The sequence below is a fragment of the Dipteris shenzhenensis genome, chromosome 20 (assembly GCF_047967505.1).
Source record: "Dipteris shenzhenensis isolate YYH24624 ecotype China chromosome 20, Dip_SZ_1.0, whole genome shotgun sequence".
NCBI classification, from domain to species: Eukaryota; Viridiplantae; Streptophyta; class Polypodiopsida; order Gleicheniales; family Dipteridaceae; genus Dipteris; species Dipteris shenzhenensis.
In genome coordinates this window covers 39933133-39951314 of record NC_141615.1, presented here as the reverse complement: position 1 = coordinate 39951314, position 18182 = coordinate 39933133, and positions in this window count along the sequence as shown.

The following is an 18182-nucleotide window of genomic DNA, read 5'->3' as shown; positions in this document are numbered from 1 at the left end:
CTTGACCCTACACCCTACATCCTAAATTCTAAACCTAAACCCTTGAACCTAGAACCTTAATCATTCAACCCATATTCTATATTCTAAAGTCTTTACCTATTAAGATGCTAAACCCTAAAATCTAAATCGTACATACAACTTACTTCCTTTATTCTAAACTACCTTAGATACAAAGCTATAAATCCTAAGCCCTAAACCCTAAATTGTAAATTGTAAACCATACAACTTAGTACTTTCTATATTCTAAACTCTTAACCTTAGATACAAAGCTATAAACCCTAAACGTTACCCTATTTCATTAATTTTGGACTTTTTTTGTTGTTTTTGGATGAAGCCCAAAAACCCTTCCCAAATGAAAAGTTTACTTTGTGAAAATATCCTTCCCAAATCAAAATTTTACTTTTTGAAAATATTCTTCCCAAATCAAAAGTTCACTTTGTGGCACTATCATATTCACATAAAAATCTTGTTTTTTCAATCTATACTTTTGCACCAACATGCAAGAATTTGAAATAATCCTATTTTAGAAATTCTAGCTATACCTAAGTTATTTGTTAATTTAATTATTTTTAATATTTTTCCTTGACATGATAAATTTATAAATCCATGAAAGGAGACTTAAATATTTCATGTAAATAACATTGTCACTCACAATATGCACAAAATTTTTAAAACTTTTAATAAATAGAAAAAAGACATGATGCCATAAGACCCAAGTTTTGTATTGAACCAAAGAATTATAATAGCAATTATAGCTATCATTATATGTTTACATTGAGAGACGTTGCTCTCAGCTACAGTCTTTGTATCCAAAATGATATAGATTGAACATATGTTTACAATTTAAATTGTTGCTCTTAAAGAGCCTCAATTCGTGCCATCTGCATAATTTGACTCCCCATTGTCTTATTGCTCAATGTCACGACAGCCCCTTGCCAGGTGCCATTTGCAAATTTAACTCCACTTGTCTTGCCAAGCCTTGCCCCTTGGGTGCATTGACTCCCCATTGTCTTATTGCTCAATGTGACAGTCCCTTGCCAGGTGCCATCTGCATTAACTCCCTATTGTCTTGCCAAGCCTTGACCCTTGGGTGATATCCAGTGCATATTTTGGCTCTTATTTGACATAGGAGGTGATGACTCTGATTATAATTGTCTTGAATTGGCTTCTTGCCTAGTACCCAAATAAAATCCTTCAATGGACTTCAATACAAAGCTTTAATCATGGACATTCTTCATTTGCACTGTCTCCTTCTACTTCCTCCATGGCGAGCATCCTTAAAAATTAGTGTATATGCAAAATACTTTGTTGTGGTATTTTTATTTTTCCTTCTACCTCATATCCCATGTGCTTCTTTGATTTCTTTGCCCTTGAATGCCAAGACACTATGATTGTCTCCGTCAAAACTTGAGAGACCGCTTCATCATTTTGGACCCACTCCTTCATTATACAATTAGTATATAACTTGTTGTTATCCATATTCTCCTTCCTGCCCTTTCGCTCATACCATACCACTATAAATGTTGTAGCTCTCCCTTGGTCATCTCTTTGTACATCAACTACTTTTGCAACCCAAAACTTCACATTCTCATATTCATCATCCGATGGCCGAACCACAACAAAACAATCGACCTCTATATCTACTTGTGGCATAAACTCTCTCTTCTTCAGTCCACAATATGGACGTGGGAGTAATCATACAAATTCATTTTCAAAGACTGGAGCTGGGCGCAAAAATCGTTATGAACATTTGGCCAAAACATATTGCATTCTTCCTTGACATCCTTTGAGCCTCGCATTCTCTCAAGGTCCTTTATTAAATTTCGTGTCTTGTTAATTACAATGGTAGTGTGTTCTCTCCAAGTAGGCTTCGAATCAGGATATCTCTGGAGCATTTCCTCTTTGTATGTAATAAATGCTTTTAATCCTTCTATTTCACAGTTAGACCTCTCATTGAATTCTTGTATAGGAGCCCATGTTGGATACCTTTCCTTGCTGGGAATTGAAGTTAAGAGACTGTAAGGTTCTTCAGGTTCCCATTTTGTATCATGAGAATATTGTTGCCATTGCATTATGGGTTTTTCATCTTTAAAAAAAAAAGCGAAAGTAGTGTGGATTGGTATGACCTGTCAATGCATCACCACCCGTTTGTATGAAAGGTAGAATGAAGCTCTTCCAATCATATGTTCTTTCGAGCCTCTCACATACTATACTTTCCTTATGACCACCAACTTGCCTGCCACATCTTCTTACCAAGTCATCTATTGTCTCCACATCCTTGCATTTAAGCTCTCTTGAGACTGTGCTAAAAACCTGATCGATATCCTCATGTGTATGCCCAACATACAAAAATCCACATTCAACCTCATTGAAGATTTGATGAGCAACTAGCATGGAGCAGAATGCAAACATGAGTACATTCTTATTTTCTCACCAGCAATTATCAACTTGTATTCTCAAAGTAGGTGGTAGGTGACCTTTTTCTGCATGTACATTGCGAATTGCCTTCATAATAGATGTTACAATTTGATTGCTATCATGTAGATGCAAGGAATCAATCCATATATCTGCAAACAACTTAATTCCATGCACTAAGACTCCACATAGATGTGTCTTTAGAAAGAGCTTTCCCTGTAATTTAGGTGGAGTGGTAACAAAATGAGGCAATGTTGTTGTATTCTGATCCATGCCACCTACAATAAGGCACATGTAGTCATCGGGATGCCAAATAGCTTGCTCCTTCCAAAATGCATATTTTTGTCTGGAATGTCGAATAAGGTCATGATGAGATATTCGGTTTTTTTTGTATAATTCCCTTTGATTTGGACATGTTGCACTCTCAATCCGCTCGCTTTAAATCATCACAGACATTGCACTTTGACATTTTTTGCCTCCTTGGGACTTTAACATATCCAAAGTTCTTCTTCCAAAGAGTATACAAAGTATGAGAAGAAGCTATGGCATCCCCTCTTTGCCTTACTTTTCTGCAATAGATTCAAATACTTCGAGCTTTGTCAAGCCCATTGGAAGGTGCATTTCAGTGATCACATCACTGTTAGGGAGTTTGGTAGATATATGGGGTTGAGGTAAAGCATTTTCATGTATGAAGTCTTGCAAAATTGCTGCTGCCCTGACAGTTGAGATTCTTGATTTGGACCTTCCTCTATTACCATGAATGTTAAATTTGTTGCCGCCCTTTGCCTTGGTGACTAAATCCCAATATGTACCATGGGATAATCCAATAACATTGTGATATGCCTTATTGCAAATCTTTTTTCCATTTACGAGAGGTGTTACCTTTTGTCTTGAACTTAGCCTTTTATTGCCATTCTGAAGAAAGCAAGAGAGACTTGTGAGAAGGTATTCATTTCTTTCGCTTCCTCTTCTTTGCCACACATGTCCTCTACATTCCCTGATGTCTGCAAGATCAATGAAGCGCATACATCTTCGCTTGCAACATAGATATCCCAATGCATTTAACATGTTCTCCTCCTTCATTACTCTCTTCCTCTTTGGTTGCTTTTGTGGATCTGCTTGGATTCACTTTCTCTTCATGCATATGTATGACCGTTTTCGTTCCTCATGCACGTTGTTATTTGTATTTATGCACTTCTTCTCTTCACATTTGTTTGTAACCAAGCATCCATGATTGGTCGTTGCATCCTTGGCAATATCACAATCAAAGTTAAATATTGAATAATCCTCTGTTGATCTCATCCTCGTTTTTAACATACTCTTAGGACCATTCAATGAATTCAATATTCTACGAGAGTATTGAGAACCTTGAAACTCTTCCAGTCCTGAGAGAACATCACTCATTAGGACATCTTGCATGGCTTTCACAAATCCACAAGCTTGATTGACACCAGGTTTGTTAATATGCATGAACTCATCCACACTTGACAAGACATCGCTATTGAAACCTTTGCCCTTCTCACTGTGCAAGAATTCATCCACCCCAGATAAGGCTTCGCTTCTAAAATCATTTTGTTTCTCGAAACCAATGAACTCATCCACTCCAGATAAGATGTCACTTTTATAATTGAGTACATTGAAATCATCCACATTTGAAGTGATAGAGCCTAGCATATGGGCACGCCTTTTAGGTCCTTTGATATTGTAGTATACCTTGTCTTTATTATTAAAAATCACGTACCTCTTTCTCATGTTTAAAAATTGCATGCTCCATCTCATATTCTTGCCTACCTCATAGTAGGGATCACATAAGGATGTTATGTTATCAACCATATCATCATCAGTGACTTTTAGAATCCTCATCTATGCAAATGACCATTGCTCCACTTGTTTAAATCCCAATACTTCACCTTCTACTACAATCTTATTTGCAAATGATCTCATTTGTAAAATGTCCCCTATAGTAAAATCCAAGGTGGTGCACTTTGTATTATTGATAATGTCTGTTGCATAAGTCTCATCTTTGTCCCATGCTATAAATGATTTGTTGGATGTATTGTAGGGCATAACATCTCCAAGTGTTTCCATATCTCCACATTTATACTTTAGCTCAACATGTGCGCTAAGAATCTTAGATATAGTAACTGCCACCTTATCTTTGCCAAGTCTTCAAAAGTGGCAAACTGAATTGGGATCACTATCATGGATTGTAGCAAATGCAACTACATCTCTTTTGCTACATAAAATCACATCCATCCCTAGATCAAAATCTATAGTCATCTCCTTTGTGAGAGTCCTTTGCAAGCAAGCTGCAGTAGCAACAATTACATAAATATTAGTCTCTTTTTAATAATCTACTCATTTATTATAATTTTTAATTAATACTTAATTTATTGGTGGGAGAAGTTATCCGATCAAGTACTCATCAGATGGACATGCCACTTTGCATGCAACTCAATAACACCTACGTTGAGGTGCGTGCAAAGTATTGTGCCCATCGTCTATGCTTTGCATGGTATATCACGCATTAAACACCATTTGTGCCTCAGTGTCATACACAACCATAAAAAACATGGTCCTAGGTGTGTTATTCAAACAAGTACTTATCCGATCGGGGCTCCACTTTGCACACAAGTCAGATATGCTTTGCATGGTCGATCACGCATTATACACCATTTTCCCCCTAATGATATGCACATCCATAAAAAAACATGCCCTTAGGTGTGTTATCTGACCAAGTACTTATCGGATGGGTGTGCCTCTTTGAAAACAAGTCAATACCACCAAGTTTGAGGTGTAGGAAAAGTATTGTGCCCATTGGATATGCTTTGCATGGTCGGTCGAGCATTAAATACCATTTTTGCCTTAGTGTCATGCACATCCGTAAAAAAACACGCTGCTAGTTATGTTATCCGATCAAGTACTTATGGGATGGGCATGCCACTTTGCATGTAAGTTAATTCCACCTAGTTTAAGTTGTTTGCAAAGTATTGTACCCATTGGATATGCTTTGCATTGTTGATCAAGCATAAAACACCGTTTTTGCCTTAGTGTCATGCACAACCATAAAAAACCACGGTCCTAGGTGTGTTATTCAAACAAGTACTTCTCAGATGGGGGCTCCACTTTGCATGCAAGTCCATTTCAACTAGGTTGAGGTGTGTGCAAAGTATTGTGACCATCAGATATGCTTTGCATGGTCGATCACGCATTATACACTGTTTTTCCCTAGTGATGTGCACTTCCGTAAAAGAACACGTCCTTAGGTGTGTTATCCAACCAAGTACTTATCTAATGGGTGTGCCTCTTTGAGAACATGTCAATACCACCTAGGTTGAGGCATAGGAAAAGTATTGTGCCCATCGGATATCCTTTGCATGGTCGATCGAGCATTAAATACTATTTTTGCTGTAGTGTCATGCACATCCGAAAAAAACACGATGCTAGGTATGTTATCTAATCAAGTACTTATGGGATGGGCATGCCACTTTGCATGTAGGTCAATTCCACCTAGTTGAATGTGTGTGCAAAGTATTGTGCCCATCGGATATGCTTTGCATTGTCGATCAAGCATAAAACACCATTTTTGCTTTAGTGTCATGCACAACCATAAAAAAACACGGTCCTAAGTGTGTTATTCAAACAAGTACTTCTCAGATGGGGGCTCCACTTTGCACGCAAGTCGGTTTCAACTAGGTTGAGGTTCATTAAAAGTATTGTGACCATCGGATATGCTGTGCATGGCCGATCACGCATTATACACCGTTTTTTCCCTAGTGATATTCACATCCGCAAAAAAACACGCCCTTAGGTGTGTTATCTGACCAAGTACTTATCGGATGGATGTGCATATTTGAAAACATGTCAATTCCACCTAGGTTGAGGTGTAGGAAAAGTATTGTACCCATCGGATATGCTTTGCATGGTTGATCGAGCATTAAATACCATTTTTGCCTTGGTGTCATGCACATCTGTAACAAAACACGCTGCTAGGTATATTCTTTGATCAAGTACTTAGGGGATGGGCATGCCACTTTACATGTAAGTCAATTCCACCTAGTTTAAGGTATGTGCAAAGTATTATTCCCATCAGATATGCTTTGCATTGTGGATGAAGCATGAAACACCATTTTGGCTCTAGTGTAATGCACAACCATAAAAAAACATGATCTTAGGTGTGTTATTCAAACAAGTACTTATCGGATGGGGGATCCACTTTGCATGCAAGTATCTTTCAACTAGGTTGAGGTGCGTCCAAAGTATTGTAACCATTGGATATGCTTTGCATGGTCGATCACACATTGTACACCGTTTTTCCTGTAGTAATATGCAGATCCGCAAAAAAACACGCCCTTAGGTATGTTATCTGACCAAGTACTTATCAGATGGGTGTACCCCTTTGACAACATTTCAATACCACCTAGGCTAAGGCGTAGGAAAAGTGATGTGCCCATCGAATATCCTTTGCATGGTCGATCGAGCATTAAATACCATTTTTGCCTTAGTGTCATGCACATTCGTAAAAAAACACGCTACTAGGTGTGTTATCCGATCAAGTACTTATGCGATGGGAATGCCACTTTGGATGTAAGTCAATTCCACTTAGTTGAATGTGTGTGCAAAGTATTGTGCCCATCGGATATGCTTTGCATTGTCTATCAAGCATAAAACACCGTTTTTGCCTTAGTGTCATGCACAACCATAAAAAAACACGATCCTAGGTGTGTTAATCAAACAAGTACTTATCGGATGGGGGCTCCACTTTGCACATAAGTCCGTTTCAACTAGGTTGAGATGCGTGCAAAGGATTTTCACCATCGGATATGCTCTGTGTGGTCGATTACGCATTATACAACATTTTTTCGGTAGTGATATGCATATCCGTAAAAAAACACGCCCTTAGGTATGTTATCTGACCAAGTACTTATCGCATGGGTGTGCCTCTTTGAGAACATTTCAATACCACCTAGGTTAAGGCGTAGGAAAAGTATTTTGCCCATCGGATATCCTTTACATGGTCGATCGAGCATTAAATACCATTTTTGCCTTAGTGTCATGCACAACCGTAAAAAAACACGCTGTTAGGTGTGTTATCTGATCAAGTACTTATGCGATGGGTATGCCACTTTGCATATAAGTCAATTCCACCTAGTTGAAGGTGTATGAAAAGTATTTGCCCATCAGATATGCTTTGCATTGTCGATCAAGCATAAAACACCATTTTTGTCTTAGTGTCATGCACAACCATAAAAAAACACGGTCCTATGTGTGTTAATCAAACAAGTACTTATCGAATGGGGGCTCCACTTTGCAAGCAAGTCCGTTTACACTAGGTTGAGATGCGTGCAAAGTATTGTCACCATAGGATATTCTCTGCATGGTCTATTACGCATTATACAACGTTTTTCTGGTAGTGATAGGCACATCCACAAAAAACACGCCCTTAGGTACATTATTTGACCAAGTACTTATCGGATGGGTGTGCCTCTTTGAGAAAATTTCAATACCACCTAGGTTAAGGCATAGGAAAAGTATTATGCCCATCGGATATGCTTTGCATGGTCGATCGAGCATTAAATACCATTTTTGCCTTAGTGTCATGCACATCCGTAAAAAAACACACTGCTAGGTGTGTTATCCGATCAAGTACTTATGTGATGGGAATGCCACTTTGCATGTAAGTAAATTCCACCTAGTTGAAGGTGTGTGCAAAGTATTGTGCCCATCTGATATGCTTTGCATTGTCGATCAAGCATAAAACACAATTTTGCCTTGGTGTCATGCACAACCATAAAAAAACACGGTCCTAGTGTGTTATTCAAACAAGTACTTATCGGATGGGGGCTCCACTTTGCACGCAAGTCTCTTTTAATGAGGTTGAGGTGCATGCAAAGTATTGTCACCATCAGATATGCTTTGCATGGTCAATCACGCATTATACAACGTTTTTCCCGTAGTGATATGCACATCCAAAAAAAACACGCCCTTAGGTATGTTATTCGACCAAGTACTTATCGGATGGGTGTGCCTCTTTGAGAACATTTCAATACCACCTAGTTTAAGGCATAGGAAAAGTATTGTGCCCATCGGATATGCTTTGCATGGTCGATCGAGCATTAAATACCATTTTTGCCTTAGTGTCATGCACATTCGTAAAAACACACGCTGGTAGGTGTGTTATCCGATCAAGTACTTATGCGATGGGAATGCCACTTTGCATGTAATTCAAGTCCACCTAGTTGAAGGTGTGTGCAAAGTATTGTGCCCATCGGATATGCTTTGCATTGTGGATCAAGCATAAAACACCGTTTTTGCCTTAGTGTAATGCACAACCATAAAAAAACACGATCCTAGGTGTGCTATTCAAACAAGTACTTATCAGATGGGGGCTCCACTTTGCACGCAAGTATCTTTCAACTAGGTTGAGGTGCTGCAAAGTATTGTGACCATCAGATATGCTTTGCATTGCCGATCACGCATTATACACCATTTTTCCCCTAGTGATATGCACATCCGCAAAAAAACACGCCCTTAGGTGTGTTATTTGACCAAGTACTTATCGGATGGGTTTGCCTCTTTGAGAACATTTCAATACCACCTAGGTTGAGGCATAGGAAAAGTGTTGTGCCCATCGGATATCCTTTGCATGGTCGATCAAGCATTAAATACTATTTTTGCTCTAGTGTCATGCACATCTGTAAAAAAACACGCTGCTAGGTATACTATCTGATCAAGCACTTATGGGATGGGCATGCCACTTTTCATGTAAGTCATTGAAGGCGTGTGCAAAGTATTGTGGCCATCGGATATGTTTTGCATTGTCGATCAAGCATAAAACACCATTTTTCCCTTAGTGTCATGCACAACCATAAAAAAACACGGTCCTACATGTGTTATTCAAACAAGTACTTATCGGATGGGGGCTCCACTTTGCATGTGAATTCAATTAAGTACTTATGCGATGGGAATGCCACTTTGCATGTAATTCAATTCCACCTAGTTGAAGGTGTGTGCAAAGTATTGTGCCCATCGGATATGCTTTGCATTGTGGATCAAGCATAAAACACCGTTTTTGCCTTAGTATAATGCACAACCATAAAAAGCCACGGTCCTAGGTGTGTTTCTTCAAACAAGTACTTATTAGATGGGGGATCCACTTTGCATGCAAGTATCATTTTAACTAGGTTGAGGTGCGTGCAAAGTATTGTGACCATCGGATATGCTTTACATGGCCAATCACGCATTATACACTGTTTTTCCCCTAGTGATATACACATCTGCAAAAAAACACGCCCTTAGGTGTGTTATCTGACCAAGTACTTATCGGATGGGTGTGCCTCTTTGAGAACATTTCAATACCGCCTAGGCTGAGGTGTAGGAAAATTTTTGTGCCCATCGGATATGCTTTGCATGGTCGATCGAGCATTGAATACCATTTTTGCCTTAGTGTCATGCACAACCGTAAAAAAACACGCTGCTAGGTGTGTTATCCGATCAAGTACTTATGTGATGGGAATTCCACTTTGCATGTAAGTCAATTCCACCTAGTTGAAGGTGTGTGCAAAGTATTGTGCCCATCGGATATGCTTTGCATTGTCGATCAAGCATAAAACACCGTTTTTGCCTTAGTGTCATGCACAACCATAAAAAAACACGGTCCTAGGTGTGTTATTCAAACAAGTACTAATTGGATGGTGGCTCCACTTTGTATGCAAGTACTTTTCAACTAGTTTGAGGTGCGTTCAAAGTATTTTCACCATCGGATATGCTTTGCATGGTCGATCACGCATTATACAATGTTTTTCCTGTAGTGATATGCACATCCATAAAAAAACACGCCCTTAGGTATGTTATCTGACCAAGTACTTATCGGATGGGTGTGCCCCTTTGAGAACATTTCAATACCACCTAGGTTAAGGTCTAGGAAAGGTATTGTGCCAATTGGATATCCTTTGCATGGTCGATTGAGCATTGAATACCATTTTTGCCTTAGTGTCATGCACAACCATAAAAAAACACGCTGCTAGGTGTGTTATCTGATTAAGTACTTATGCGATGGGAATGCCACTTTTCATGTAAGTCAATTCCACCTAGTTGAAGGTGTGTGCAAAGTATTGTGCCCATCGGATATGCTTTACATTGTGGATTAAGCATAAAACATCGTTTTTGCCTTAGTGTCATGCACAACCATAAAAAAACACGGTCCTAGGTGTGTTATTCAAACAAGTACTTATCGGATGGGGACTCCACTTTGCACGCCAGTCTCTTTCAACTAGGTTAAGGTGCGTGCAAAGTATTGTTAGCATGGGATATGCTTTGCATGGTTGATCACGTATTATACGATGTTTTTCCCATAGTGATATGGACATCCGCAAAAAAACATGCCCTTAGGTATGTTATCTGACCAAGTACTTATCGGATGGGTGTGCCTCTTTGAGAACATTTCAATACCACCTAGGTTAAGGCATAGGAAAAGTATTGTGCCCATCGGATATGCTTTGCATGGTCGATGGAGCATTAAATACCATTTTTTCCTTAGTGTCATGCACATCTGTAAAAAAACACGCTGCTAAGTGTCTAATCTAATCAAGTACTTATGCGATGGGAATGCCACTTTGCATGTAATTCAATTCCACCTAGTTCAAGGTGTGTGCAAAGTATTGTGCCCATCGGATATGCTTTGCATTGTGGATCAAGCATAAAACACCGTTTTTGCCTTAGTGTCAAGCACATTTGTAAAAAAACACGGTCCTAGGTGTGTTATCGGATCATGTACTTATCTAACCGACATGCCACTTTTCATGCAACTCAATAACACCTAGGTTGAGGTGGGTGCAAAGTATTGTGTCCATCGGATGTACTTTGCATGGTATATCACGTATTAAACTCCGTTTGTGCCTCAATGTCATGCACAACCATAAAAAAACACGGTGTTATCCAACCAACTGCTTATTAGATGTGTCCAACAAGCATTAAACACCGTTTTGATTTTAGTGTCATGCACAACCGTCAAAAAACGTGGTCCTAGATGTGTTATTCGACGAAGTACATAGTGATATGCACATCTGCAAAAAAACATGCCCTTAGGTGTGTTATCTAATCGGATGGGTGTGCCTCTTTGAGAAAATTTCAATACCACTAAGGTTGAGGTGTAGGAAAAGTGTTGTGCCCATCGGATATCCTTTGCATGGTCGATCGAGCATTAAATACTATTTTTACTCTAGTGTCATGCACATCCGTAAAAAAACACGCTGCTAGGTATGTTATCCGATCAAGCACTTATGGGATGGGCGTGCCATTTCGCACGTAAGTCAATTCCACCTATTTGAAGGTGTGTACAAAGTTTTGTGCCCATCGGATATGCTTTGCATTGTCGATCAAGCTTAAAACACCGTTTTTGCCTTAGTGTCAAGAACATTTGTAAAAAAACACGATCCTAGGTGTGTTATCGAATCATGTACTTATCTAACTGACATGCCACTTTTCATGCAACTCAATAACACCTAGGTTGAGGTGGGTGCAAAGTATTGTGTCCATCGGATGTACTTTGCATGGTATATCACGTATTAAACTCCGTTTGTGCCTCAATGTCATGCACAACCATAAAAAAACACGCTTTTAGGTGTGTTGTCTGACCAACTGCTTATTAGATGGGTGTACCACTTTGCATGCAATTCAATACCACAATTGTTGAGACTCATGCAAAGTATTATGCCCATCGGATATGCTTTGCATTGTCGAACAAGCATTAAACACCGTTTTGACCTTAGTGTCATGCACAACCGTCAAAAAACACGGTCCTAGATGTGTTATTCGACTAAGTACCTATGGGATGGGCACGCCACTTTGCATGTAAGTCAATAATACCTAGTTTGAGATGTGTGCAAAGTATTGTGACAATCGGATATGTGTTGCATTGTCGATTAAGATAAAACAACGTTTTTACCTTAGTGTCATGGACAACAACCAATAAAAAACATGGTCCTAGGTGTGATATTCTAAAAAGTACTTGTCAGATGGGGGAGCCACTTTGCAAGAAAGTCAATTTCAACTAGGTTGTTGTGCGTGCATAGTATTGTGTCTATCGGTTATGATTTGCATGGGGGAATCACACATTATACACTGCTTCCCCCCTAGTGTTATGCACATCCGTCAAAGAACACACTCTTAGGTGTATTATCATACCAAGTACTTATTGAATGGGTGTTGCACTTTGCATGGAACACCATACCACCACTTTTGAGGCATGTGCAAAGTATTGTGCCCATTGGATATGCTTTACATGGTAGATTGAGTATTAAATACCGTTTTTGCCTTAGTGTCATGTAGAACCGTCAAAAAACACGATCCTAGTGTATTTTTCAAACAAGTACTTATCGGATGGGGATGCCACTTTGCACACAAGTCAATACTGCCTAGGTTGAGGAACGTGCAAAGTCTTGTGTCCATTGGATATGCTTTGCATAGTCGATCTCACATTATACACCATTTTGTTCCTAGTGTTATGCACAATCGTCATAAAATACGTTTGCAGGTGTGTTATCTAAACAAGTACTTATGGGATGGGTGCACCACTTTGTATGCAAGTCAATACGACCTAGATTAAGGCGTGTACAAAGTTTTTTGCCCATCGAAGAAATGTAGATGCGATAATATTAGAAAATTCTTGTGTATATGTGTGTGTGTGTGGCAAACAATTTTGATACAACAAAGTAAACACCTAGTGCACAAATTATGCACTTCATACCTTGAGTATTGTGTCAAAATAAAAGCTGAAATAAGCTTGTTGATGAGGATAAATACACCCTTGAATAGAAGCATAGTTGTTGTATGACCACAATAGGATCGCTTTGACACCTGTGATTTTGCCCACATGTAAGTTTGCAAATAGTATAAAAAATCATATAATAATATATTAATAGTTTGCAAATGTGTATAGCAAGTGAGTAATGGGAAGTGGAAGTGGGAGTGAGGAGGGAGGAGTAGAATGGGAGAGGGGAAGTAATAGGGGTGTATGATAATAAGTATAAAAAATAGTATAATAATATATTAATAATTTTCAAATGGCAAGTGAGTAATGGGAAGTGGAAGTGAGAGTGGGGAGGGAAGAATGGAATGGGAGAGGGGGAGGTAATAGGGGAGTAGGATAATAAGGGAGTGAAATGAGTGAGGGGAGTTAATAGGGGATGAAAAAGAGGAGGGTGAGATGGGGAAATATGCGATTTTGGGAAATGGGAGGAGTATGGGACGTGGTGGAAATGTGGGATGGGAGTGGTGGCAATGGGGGAGGAAGAAGAAATGGATGGGGGGAGGGCCAATGGAAGATTGGGATGAGGGATGGGGGTCCAATGGGAGAGGGGGAGTAATGGGAGCCAATGGGAGAGGGGAGGAATGAAAAGCCAATAGGAGAGAGGGGAGGAATGGAAAGCCAATAGGAGAGGAGGAGGAAAACCTAATTTTTCTTATATATAGTCTTCCTTCTTCATTCATTCTCCCCTCATTTCATTCATTGAAGCAAGAAAGCAAGAAAGCAAGGATGAGCAAGAAAGCAAGGAAGGAAGAGCAAGAAAGCAAGAAAGAGCAAACTTACAAACTTTTTCCAGGTACTTGTAAATTTTTTTGATTAATTATTTATCTAGATTTTTTTTTAAAAATTTGAAGAGAGAGAAAGAAAGAAAGAGAGAGAGGAACTAGAGAGAGAGAGAGAGAGAAAGTTTAGAGAGAAGGAGAGAAGCCTTGGAGACCGCGGCCTCCAGGAGGAAGAGGGAAGTGGAGGGGGATGAGAGGGAGGAAAGGAGGGAGGGAGGAGCGAAGGAGGGAGGGAGGAGCGACGGAAGAGGGGAGGGAGGGAGGGAGAGAGGGAGGGAGGGAGAAAGAGGGAGGGAGGAGCGGAGGTAGATGTAGTGCTCATATTTGAGTCGCAATAAGGCCTTCACCCAAGGAAGTTGAAGATCTAATGGGTCAAACCATACTGGATCATTCAAGTATGCTATGATAATGCATTTTATTTGCAAAGAATAGACTCTACTCCATAGTTATGCAACATAAACCTAAGAAATAATGATAGCAAAAAATTGTGGCATATTCTAGCAGGAAGGCATGGTGAGTGCCATGTCAGAGGAAACTTTTATCCACTACAATAGGTGTGTATGTTTGTGTGTGTGTATTTAGATTAAAAATTCCCATCAATAATTGAGCCATACTATTAACTCCATCAATTGGATAAAAAGTTAAAAAAGGGGAACATATAAGAAAAAAATATTTCAGACATCAAAGTAGAAAAATGCAACTAGAGTTTGCAAAAGTTTCCACAAAAATTAATAGTTTGTAACAATATTGAGTCTGATAAACAAAATATTGAAAAAAGATGTTGGACCCTCATGTAGTCTAGGTTCAAAGGTCAGGGTCCACTTACCTGCCACCATCCAAATAAACTAGGTGTAAGAACATCATAGTTACGTTTGGGTAGATAGGTAATGCCTATTTTCCTTGGTTTTTTATCAATTTACTTAGGAATATAGACAACCATATGGATTATTCAATAATTAAAAAATTTTAAGTCACAAATGGAGTAAGGAGAGAATGTATGCATGGGTTGAGAAGGGATTAGAGGAGGTATGAGAGGATTACTGTGCTTGCTGTGTGGGGTGGCTAAAAAGAGAGTGTAAAGGGGAGATTTCATGAGGGGAACATACAAGAATAACTCATAGTTGGGAAAGTATACATGTGTGTTGTGTCACGTGTGTGTGTGTGAGAGAGAGAGAGAGAGAGAGATACATTTACTAATCAAAAGTATAATGTGTGTGCTTGTGCTGCATGTGCATGCGTGCATGTGTGTGTGTGTGTGTGTTTAAAATAAAAAACCTTTTAACAACAAAGCTCAGATAAGGGTGAATAAAAACTTATTTATTACATGGTTGTTCATACAAAGTGTAAACAAAAATTATAATGCCGGTGCAGTCTTGACAAGTATCTTACTAAAGAGGAGAATCTGAATACCTGCCATCATCCAACAAGAAAACATGATAAGAACCAAGTTATCTTAAATTGGGAAGACATGTGTCATAAACCCTCCTCCCTTGTTATCAGGGTCACAATAAATTCGAAGCCTAGTCGCATAGCCATACACTAGAGTCAAGACTAATTGTAGGAGTTATGAAAAAAGGGGGCGATCGACCACACGGGAGGGGAGATCTTGTAAGGAGCATCAGCAGCATTGTAGGGAGGGCATGTACTATTTACTAGAGGCTTTGGGAGACTTGGAGGTACAGAAAGGGTTTTAGAGTGATGGAAATGAGATATTTTGCATGGGTGGGTAGCGTAGTATTAACTAGAAAAGAATTCGAGGCATGATGCTAGACACGAGGCATGGCGACACTCGAGGGCCATAGAGGAAAAGGGAACATGAGGGAAGAAGCATTAACATAGGTGGGGAAAAAGGATTAAGAGGGGTGGGAATGAAGAGAGGGACTATGCCACAAGGGGGAAGGGAGAGGGGGAAGAGGAGCATCTACATGATGGGAGGTGGAATGTAGAGATGGAGACATCAAGGGAAGAGAGTCATGCTTTATTTGAAAGGAAGGATGGGGAGGGGAAATCAAAGTACTAGCTAGGTGGCTTTACAAGAATGAGTGTGTCCCATCAAGGAATAGCCCCCTCCTTTTATAACCAAGAGAGGGGGTCTCTCCCAATAAATGCATCCTCCCACATGCATGGTGTGTGTGGAAGAGTCTCCCATGTGGGCTAGGCAGTTACACACTCTCAATTGTGTGCGATAACCCTTTGCCTCATTTTTCCACATAAATCGACCCCCATATCTTAAGTCTAAGATACTCCCTTGGTCTCTTCCTAATTTTATAATACGTTCAAACATCTAGGAGGACAAGTGGAGGGTTGGCACAAGGAATCTTGCCACCTCATCCTACTTTCCCATTATTTAACTTGCATTCTTGGACTTTCTACACCCCCCCCCACATGGGCCTATCCTACATGGAGGGAATAATCCAATATAATATCCATCTCCACCTATTTTATATTTCTCCCATGGTCCTTGGGCCATATCTCACTAAATGCAAGCGTGGGACTGCCTAGGTGGAGGGGTGGTACATGGAGGACCCATGCCACCTTATCATTTTATATTATTACTACCATGGATTATGTACAACACACCTTATGGGTTCAATAAACTAGCTAGAGCATATGAACAATCAATATCATCCCCGTCCATTGTTCTCATCACATCTTCCATGAAGTTGCTAAAGAAGAACACAATAAAAACTTAGTCACAAACAATGTAGCACAAAAGAGTGTAATCTCATTGGAACATTTGATAACCAACCTTGTAGCTCGGACTCTCCTCTTTCTAGCACCACCAGTGGGTGCCAATGCATCCATGTTAGGTAAGTACCTTCTTTTCCTCTCCTTCAATCCCAAAGGTGTTTCTTTTATCTTTTACACTCGTTCTTCTACCTTCTCTCGTTCCTTCTCTACGGCTCGTTGAACTTGATTGTATATAGATCTTTGCAAGCCTTTTTTGGACTTGAGCAACTAGCTTATAGAGTGACTATTCTAATTTATGTCACTCCAAGTCCAATGCTTTGGCTTTATCATGAAGATCAAGGTTCTCCCTTAGAAGATCCTGCATAGAGTTATGCATTGCAACAATGGTGGTATTTCCTAAATGTTCTAGCATCTTTGCTTGGGCTCTGCGCATCTCGCTTGCTTGTATAGCCATTGACTAAGCATTGTTTAACCGATTGCAATAACCAAGCAACCCCGCATGTCCATTTCCAACAAATCGAACTAGCTCATGCATTGTATGGAAAGGAGGGCTCTTTTGGTTGGTAGGATTTAAAGGATACAAGGATCCTTCTACCCAAAGGTCGAGATGCTTCTTTCCTTGCGAATGAAGACTCTGGATTTTGGAAGGTCCCCTCAATCCTAGACCACATGTGCTGGCATATTCAGCCTCCAACTCTAAGTGAACCTGGTACTTGTTGGAGACATCCTCAAATGGTGCCATGACTAAAGGAGTGTAGAGAAGGAGAAGGTGTGGAGATGTAGGCTTAAAGGAGCAGCACGTAGGAAGAGGGAGGGAGAGGAGGAGGAGGGATGGGGGATGGAGGACCATTGAAGAGGAGGAAAGGGGGGTAGACTAGCAAGTGTGGAGGGTGAGGAGGAGTAGGCATGGAGGAGGAGGGAGGGAGGAGGGCGGAGCAGGAGGGAGGGGGGAGGACGAGCAACAGTGGAGGAGGAGGTAGGGGGAGGGCAGGAGGAGCAGGCATGGAGAAGGGAGGGAGGGGGAGGGCAGAAGGAGCAGGCGTGTAGGTGGGAGGGAGAGAGGGGGAGGAGGAGGAAGGGGGAGGAGGGAGTGAGGAGGGGGAGGGGAGGAGAGGGGAGGGGGAGGAGGGAGGGAGGGAGGGAGGGGGAGGAGGAGGGAGGGGGAGGAGGGAGTGAGGAGGGGGAGTGAGGGAGGGGGAGGGAGGAGGGGGAGGGAGGGAGGGAGGAGAGAGGAGGGAGGGAATTCAAAACTCGAATTTTGAATTTTGAATTTTTTGGTTCCCACCTAGGAGTAGGAGTTGTGTAAGAGGTGGGGTCACTTGTGGGCTTAACCCACCTAGGTGAGGGGGGGTTAGGACTTTTTGGGACCTACCTTGGCCCTTTCATTAGGACTAATCCATTTCTTAATCCATTCCTTATGAGGCCCTTTGGAGACCCCAATTCTCCCCTAATGGCTACTTTCATATGTGAGGCCATCAGCATAGAGA